The sequence below is a fragment of the Perca fluviatilis genome, chromosome 15 (genome assembly GCF_010015445.1).
Source record: "Perca fluviatilis chromosome 15, GENO_Pfluv_1.0, whole genome shotgun sequence".
Taxonomy (NCBI): domain Eukaryota; kingdom Metazoa; phylum Chordata; class Actinopteri; order Perciformes; family Percidae; genus Perca; species Perca fluviatilis.
Window position 1 is genome coordinate 32,976,775 of NC_053126.1, and position 9,162 is coordinate 32,985,936.

The window sequence follows — 9,162 nt, forward strand, 5'->3', positions numbered from 1 at the left end:
TTAGAACTACTTACTTTTAACGCTGGCGTTTTACAAAGAAACATATTTGGGTCAGGTTGCAAGTTGAATCTTTTCTTACAACTACTGCGTACATCGAGGAGAATTAAATATAATTTTGAAAAGCTGTATTAATACAAAAATATGTTACAAGCACACTTTTTGTTTTTTAACACTGATCACATAAGGTTTAAAAATGTTTAATGTTTGCATCTTTCACCACATTAAACACCACGCCCGCCGATAGGGGGGGACAAACGGGTCTGTTGTCCCGGGCCCACAGTAGGGGGGGGCCCAGAACTGGGGGCCCAGAACTGGGCCCTCATTAAATTATGGAATAATTGAAAAACATTTTTTTAAATAGGCCTATTTGTGAGTTACATAAAAGCTTTTTATTTGTTTTCTTCCTAATTGTCCTTGAAATAGTGGTCAAGAACCCCCCCACCCCCAACATAAAAATGGTTTGGCCACTTATCAAAAGTTGATGTTGTTTTCAGTAGATTTGAAGTTCAGTATGCTCAAAATGTCCGGTGAGCACAAGTCCGGTGCTCAGAAAAGGAATTAAAAGAGAAGAAGAAAATAGAGGCCTTAGAGATTTTCGAACAAATATTTTTTTAAAAAGGTGGTGACGGTGAAGCTGGAACTGTCAACGTAGAGCAAGGTAAAAAACAGCGCAGCCAACGTTTACGAGCCATGTTACGTAAGCTAACAGGCCAGCTCTCATGTTAACGTCCATTAGCTTGTATAAAAGCCTGAGACAACACGTTCTCTTTTACAGAAAGAGTTGAGTTTGGTAGCTCCGTCAGAGAGGATGAGACAGAGAGGAGAGAGATCCAGCTGCTGTCAGGTGACAGAGAGAGTGATGCGGGAGGGGCCCGCTGCCCCGCAACGGAGGGACAGAGTCAGGCTACCGGTGAGAGAGAGAGAGAGAGAGAGAGAGAGAGAGAGAGAGAGATGCGGGAGGGGCCCGCTGCCCTGTCGGAGAGTCTGAGCAGGATGGATCAGAGACTGATCACATTAATTTCAGTGAGAGATGTGAGGAGAGGAGAGGAAGAGCATAGGAGAGGAAGAGCATAGGAGAGGAGCAGGAGAGGAAGAGGAGAGGAGAGGACCAGGAGAGGAACAGGAGAGGAGAGGAACAGGAGAGGAAGAGCAGGGGAGAGGAAGAGCAAGGAAAAAGGAGAGATCTGGGCGCGGGGGGCCCATCTAAGCTTATCTCGTCCCGGGCCCAGGCAAGACTGTCAGCTGGCCTGTTAAACACAAACAATCTTTTAAGTCAATGTGGTTACATTTAAATGATACAAAATAAGTTTTGTATTCACAAATTAAAATTCATATGCATGTGTGTGCGAACATTAGTGGTTCACATGCACAAGCGGCAACATGACAACATGAACTGTGTCTGTTTGTGTGCGTGTGTTTCATGTGTATAATGGCACACAAGTATAGGAACGTTGTAGGAGTGTGTGTATGGATGAATAAAACTTTAGGTAAGCTGCACCTGCAGTACATCTGCTGGCTGAATGAGAAACTGCAGAACGTCATGAGGACATTTAAACAAACAGCAGCAGGACAGGGGACAGTTGGACTCACCTGACTGCAGACAGGACACTCTGTGGAAGAAGGGGATGAATAATCCTGCCAGCTGTCTGAGATCTCCATGCATCCTCTTTCATTTAAGCCCCGATGTGCAGAATCACCATCGCTCTCCTCTCACCATCACTGTCAAGCTGCTGGGAATAAAACACACTTTCTGTCAGAAAATTCTAAATAAAACTACTATTCACCAACACAGGTTGCAAGTACTACAACCTAACATACACAGCAAGCAGGTACACAGAGCCGGAGCAATACATTTCTTTCCACCAAATCCACTCGTCTGTGCAAACATACTTGTCAATAAAAATAATTCAGATATATATTTAACATTTGTAATGTGAAACATTCAGGATTGCAAAGGCTGACGATGACAATCTTTTCAGGACTTTTAGTAGAGGTCATTACATGTAAGTAAAGCTAACTGGGTCATTGTTAGACTTTAAAATCCTGAGTTAGGGGGGTGCAGTCTTATTTTGGCATTGGCAGAGACTGCTGAAATAAGACTGCACCCCCGTAACACATTACTTTTACTATCGTTAAAAGTTAATCAGATTTTTATTGGCAAGTATCTTTACACAGAGTGGATTTGGTGAAATAAAAAAGTATTGCTGCGTCTTCACGTAGGGTGCAGTTCTATTTCAGCAGGCAGTCGTTTTTAATATACATAGAATATAACATCTACTCTTTTGATGGTCAAAAAACACAAACAATCACAAAACTGGAACAACTAGTTATTAGGGGTCGGGGGAAAAATCGATACAGCAAAGTATCGCGATATTTTCAGTGGTGATACTGTATTGATGGCGAATATTGAGCTATTATTATATAAATGTTGGTCAGTTTGTCTGCTTGACAATCCCATTTTGCAGCAATAAAACTGGAGTGAGAAGATACTGAGAAATGTATATTTTTAGATGAAACAGATGTTGACAAAGTTTCCTTTCGGGGACATCATCATGAAACATCATGAAATTGGGAAAAAAAGTAATAAATTGTAATATATCGCAGAATATTGCAATATGTTTAAAACCGCAATAACATCGTATCGTGACATAAGTCGTATCGTGAGGTGATTCCCACCCCTACTAGTTAATACATAGAACATTTATCAGCAAATATTTAGCTTATTTATTTTAATCATTTAACTTAAAACAGGTTTATGGACATATTTGTTATAGTGTTCTAATTCTACCATCAATTTTCATCAAACTTATTAATTTAATTCCACTTGAATTAATGTCATTGAAATGTATCTATACCAAACTCTTGCATAGTAAACTGGGTTTGGACGGTCCTGTCCATGGTGAGTATTTAGAAACCTTACTCACCCTTCGTGTTGCTCTTTTATTTTGAAGGTAACTTCCCTGTTTCCGGTCCAGCCACTGTGGCTAACTGTGGCTAGTTTGGTGCAGCTCTCCTTCAGCTCGCCGCTGTGAACAATGTTCTTTTTCCCCAGACACATTTACAGGGGTCTCATTTATAAAACTGTGCGTAGGATCCTTACTATAAGTGTACGTGCGCCCAAAAGCCCAAATTGGTGTGCGCTGAAAAAAAGTCAGATTTATAAAACCGTGCGTACGCACACCTGTAAGCAATGTTCCCTTTATAAATCAGAGATTACCTACAAAGCGTGCTTACGTGGTTCAGCCTCTTATCCCGCCCTGTGCACGCCCATTTTTAACCGTAAATAGTCAATGCAAAGCACCTCGTGAATGCTGATCAGTAAGTTAATGACCCTGGCAGATGTTACACAAAATCATGCCGAATCATGCCGACTGGCGGAGAAAAAGCAAAATACTTCTCAGATGTTCAGGAATTGCTGCAAATTGAATTATAATTTCGGCCTGTTCTTGCACAGTGTATGGAACCCTGATCTATAGACTACATATATTAATAATACGTCCAAAATGGCAGGCATTACGGCACTCGGAGACAGCTTCGATATACAAGACGTATATTATATATTTTAACAGAACTATATATTATATCCAAACAAGCCTTAGTGATAAAGTTGAAGATTATACACTACTGGTCAAACGTTTTAGAACACCCCAATTTTTCCAGGTTTTTATTGAAATTCATGAAGTTCAATGTCTTATTGTACTCTGAAATGAAAGAATAGAACAAATAAATAATTGAAGTTAAAAAAGAAATCATGGAATCAATTTATAAACCAAAATGTATTCTACATTTTTTACTCATCAAATTAGCCCCCTTTGGCAGATATAACAGCTGAACACACTCGTGGCATTCTTTCTACAATAGAAATCAAATATTCTTCAGAAAGTTCTTCCCAACTCGGTTGCAGAAGTTCCCATAAATGTGCGGCACGTAGGTTACTTTGCTTTCACTTTTCTGTCCAGTTCATCCCAAACCAGCTCAATAGGGTTTAAGTCTGGTGACTGTGCTGACCACTCCGTTTTTAAGCTTACCATCTTGTTCTTTTTTGCTAAGGTAGTTCTGGCATAGCTTGGACTTATGTTTTGGGTCATTATCTTGCTGTAGGATGAACCCCTGACCAACTAGGCGCATACCAGAGGGTACTGCATGGCGCTGCAAAATGCTGTGGTAGCCGTTTTCAGGGTGCCTTTCACTCTGTACAAATCACCGACCCTGGATCCAGCAAAACAGCCCCAGACCATCATGCTTCCTCCTCCATGTTTGACAGTTGATGTCACACACTGAGGAACCATCCTTTCAGCTACTCGACGGTGTACAAAAATCCTGCGTGATGAACCGAAGATTTCAAATTTTGATTAATTAGTCCATAACACCTTCTTCCAGTCTTCAGTTTTCTTATTGTGACGTCTTAGCAATGGCTTTCTTGCTGCAATTCGACCTATCAAACCTGCAGCTCGAAGTCTTCTCTTTACAGTTGAAACTGAGACTTCCTTATTACGACCACTATTAAGCTGTGCTTGAAGCTGTTGTCCTGTGTGTTGTGGCTTTGGGTCTGCCAGACCTCTTCCTGTCAGAGTTTCCCCCAGTTTCTAAGTGCCTTTTGATGGTGAAGAATACTGTACTCACGACACCTTGACTTTCTTTGCAATTTCTCTGTAGGAAAGACCAACAATCTTAAGTGTTATGATGGTTTGTCTCTCTTCCATTGTTAATTGCCTTTTTCCCGCCATTTTTATGGTAACACACTACTTTCTGCAGTACAATACTGTTCAAATAATGCTCACGAGGGTATGGTACCACAGTGTCTTCCAATAATACTTTTATACAAACAGAGGGGGTTGTAAGTAATCCAGACAAGTTGGAACACCTGTGGGAATTGGTAGCACCAAGTTTCAAAGCTTGATCAATCTCCATTGCAGCAGAACAGCTTTACATTGTTAACCCATTTCTTGTTCCCTGAAAAAGGCCTTTGTGTAAAATTCTGAAATGTACATTATTTTTCAGTTTTGGGTAACCTTACTTTTTTTTAACCTTAGGCAGTTCACCACTTACTTTTGTACCATTTCAAGCTATTCATTGGACTTGAACTGCTAAAATTTCAATAAAAAACTAGAAAAATTGGGTTGTTCTAAAACTTTTGACCAGTAGTGTATATAATATTTATTTAAAAAAAATACTTTAGCTGTCTGCCATTTCCCTCTGGAAACAGTAGGTGGCCCCCAGAGCGGCGAGGACCTGTATTTGGACCGGGATATGGCATGGTTCTGGCGCGTTGCCCTCTCTGCTGTACCCAATTCAGTACATAGATCCATGAGGTCAGCTTTAGAAAATCTAAATCGGCAAATTAGCCAGTCATTGTCATGGTCCCTGAAGTCTCTTTTTCTCCTGATTCTTCCATTAGCGTAGTGCTCCTGTAGCACCAGCAGTGCCATCATGCAGCATTACTCACGGGGGTCACCGCAGTATTTATATGTTTACAACAATTTGTGATTGTTAACACCTTGCCATCACAGCATCAACTAGTGGTATCCCTCACTCTGAGATACAATTTGAAGACGAAAAAAAGTGCAATAGGCAAAAACACTTTTCTTCATGCAGGTTTTGTCACAAACAGTATTAAAGTTCGGACTGATAACGAGGACATTAAGTGTAACGATTGAGCATGAGTTTAACGGCTGTATTTTCAGACTTTGGCATTTGATGATATATGTACAGTTTTAAAGACAGATATTTAGTTATTTACACTGTGTTCTGCCATTATCTAATGGTAGGGTATTTGATGGTATTTGTTGGATTTTACAAGGTGTTTATGGAACAGTTATCACCAGAGATGGGAGTAAGTCACACATGGGCAAGTCACAAGCAAGTCTCAAGTCTTAACCTTTAAGTCTCAAGCAAGTCCAAGTCATTTTTTGTGACAATCAAGCAAGTCAAGTCAAGTCATAGCTTTGGTCAGTCACGTCACAAGTCAAGTCATACCAAAGTTTCCATTTTTAAACAAGCTAAAGACAGTGATTATGAACTGCTGGAGTTTTATTTGCATTTTTTACTCAATATTCAAAAGACATTGCGTCCACATACATCTGAAGAGTTTAAATTAACACAGATAAAAAAGCACAGCCTAAAACTGATATTAGGCCAACAATAAATCACCATTGTTCATTATGCCTCAAATATGACAGCAAATCATGAAATTCCTTCAAACAATTCAAGTATAATGGTTCCTAAGTCAAATAATATTCTTCAAACATGCCTCACTTTAATGAGACAGAAACACATCCTTTCTCTCCTTCTCTTAAAGAACAACACATATTCTTTAAGAGTAGCTGAATCCCACCACATTTGCTTATCACATGGAATGGAAAGTAGGCTATATGTTGATATTTGTCAGTGTATTTGTGAGTGAATGTGTGCGTGTTTGAGAAAGAGTGAATGAAAAGTTATTAATATTGGTGAGTGAATGTGCGTGTGAGAGTGCAGAGTGTGTTGTATGTGTGCCTAGCTTTATTCACATACTTACGTCTGCATGTGTGTGTGTGTTTATGAGAGAGAGAGAGAGAAAGAGAGAGAGCGCAGTTTGTGTTGTGTGTGTATGTGTGCCTAGTTTTATTCGCTCTTACCGCCACCTTGAACAAAGAGAGGAGGGTGTGCTTATTCATGGCCAAAAACTGAAGGGAGTTCTGTCCATCACAAACGTCCAAATAGTGATTCAGCTGAATATGGGGACTGGAACCCTGAATCTCTCCCGATTTGAAGTGTCTGATGACGGCCGACACGAACACACATGCCATAATAAAGCCGTAAAGTAGGCCTAGCCTATAAACTATCTTTCAAATCAGGACAGCGCCACTTCTCACAAATACAGATAGGATTGGAGATGAAAAGTTTAACTGGCACGTAAACTTGATCAGCTTCGTGGGAAATTAAGAATCAATGACACTGACATAGCCAATCACACTATGACAGACGCTCCACAACTGCAGTGTTTAATTTTAGATTAATGTAAAAATGAACTGGCAGTCTGGCACACGTGGGTAGTCAGTATTTTCCGTGGGTGCTCGAGCTCCGGAGCCATGATGTTAAGTTACTAGCCATAGCCAGTGTTGTTTACTGACAGTCTGCCGCCGCGCGCCTCGCCATCATATCAACGGTTCCTGCGCATGAAACAGCACTAAAATAGTAAAGTTAACTCCTCCTCAATATCAGAGGGGGAAAAAATATATTTATTAAACAGAAAATCAAGTCATTTCAAGTCATTTAACTCAAGTCTAAGTCAAGTCTCAAGTCATGAATATCAAGTCAAAGTCAAGTCGAGTCTTTTATGAATGTTAATCAAGCAAGTCTCAAGTCCTAAAATTTGCGACTCGAGTATAACTCGAGTCAAGTCATGTGACTCGAGTCCCCCATGTCTGGTTATCACTCAGTACAAGCGCAAATAACACTGCTGGATTTCATCTTCATGGTAACGTAGATGATATGGAGTGAAAGAATGTGCGTGAGGCATCAATACTAGAAAATATTACGAGTAATCTTATTCCCATTTACTCTCTGCAGTCTGACTTCAGTTCACGACCTCACCATCTGTGTCGCCAATTCTTATTTTATCTCCAAAATGTGCGTACGCATGATTCAGAGTTTGTGTGGAGGACCGCACATTACGTCAAGTTTGTTTTTTATAAATCACAACCTTTACGTGGGAAGTGGTGTATGCACATTTTCAGCCCCATTTTGTGCGTACGCCACGTTTATAAATGAGACCCCAGGACAGGACACCGGGCAGCAGCCGGGACGTATCGACCGTTTGTCCGGTCAAGATGAATATCTTCTTCTCCCATTACGGTCCTGAATGATGCAAGATAAACACTGAAACATGTCTGTTTAGTTCCATCTCCCCCCACCAAACTCCATTATAAATCTAACAGTATAATATTGCTGGACTTACAGACATGTGTAAACATTGTTAAACATGACAAAAAAGGAAGAAAAATTATGACCAAGAAAGTCATAAAAAATCAAGTCCAGGCACTCAAGGTTGGTTACAAAAAATGATAAAATGGCCTTTATTAAATAGGGCAAGGCATTAAAGGGGTGATAGAATGATTATATAGGGTATTTTACACTGTTCCTTAAGGTCTCCTAATAGGGTATGTAACATTGGTTGGGCTGAAAATTGCTCAAATGCTATTTTATTAGGCCCTTAACTACGCTGTGAATATGGCTCTATTTGGAACAAGAGCTTTTCTTCCAAATATGGTATGCTAATGAATATTCAGAATGAGCTGCGCGCTGATTGGTTTGAGCAAACTACATAGAAACATATGGGAGACTCGGCAGCAGGCCTCATATTTCAGACACTGCAGAGTTATACATTGTTTGTTGGGCTATTTCGTTATTAAATTCACTTCTGAGACTTTTTTTTTTAAGCGAGAAATCAACTATATAAAGCTCAAATATGGGCCGTTTTACGAAAATTGATGGCTAATTGCAAATTTGGTAAGACTGTGTGTCGGAGTTCAGCCGCTGGTGCTGCCTCGCCGCCCGCCGGTGCTGCCTCGCCGCCCGGCCTGCCTTCCTTCACAGACCCCGGCCTGCTATGAGGTACTTGGAGCTCCGTCACGGCTGGCAGATTTAGAGGTTCTATGTATGTCCTAGTTACCCACTAAACTCTCATTATTCAACTATGACAAGGTAAAATCAGTTTTGCATTCTATCACCCCTTTAAAAATACACCAACGCGTCTTGGCTTGAGCCTTCCTCAGGGTGTAGTGACACAAAGGGAACATCAGAGTGATTCTAGCTTGCAGGTGTGTATAGGTGAGAACATGATATGCTCACCCTGGCCTCCAGGGGCATAACACCAGGCCCTCAGCTTCAGTCAAGTAAAATGCAGAGTACAGCCAGCAACATACACTTCAGTGTTTTTAGAAACATATGAAGATGATGGATGAATAAACATGAATTTAAGTTTTTCTTATGGATCGTTGCTGCTTTCTGATTAATTCAGCATAGCTTTATTTAAAGAACACTTTTCACAGATAGAATCATAATCTGCTTTACATAAAAACATACAAGATAATACATACTAAAAATGTAGTAACACAAAACAAAGTGAAGTACAAGTAAAACAGTAATTCATAAAGAGCAGACAGATTAACTGCTTTACTT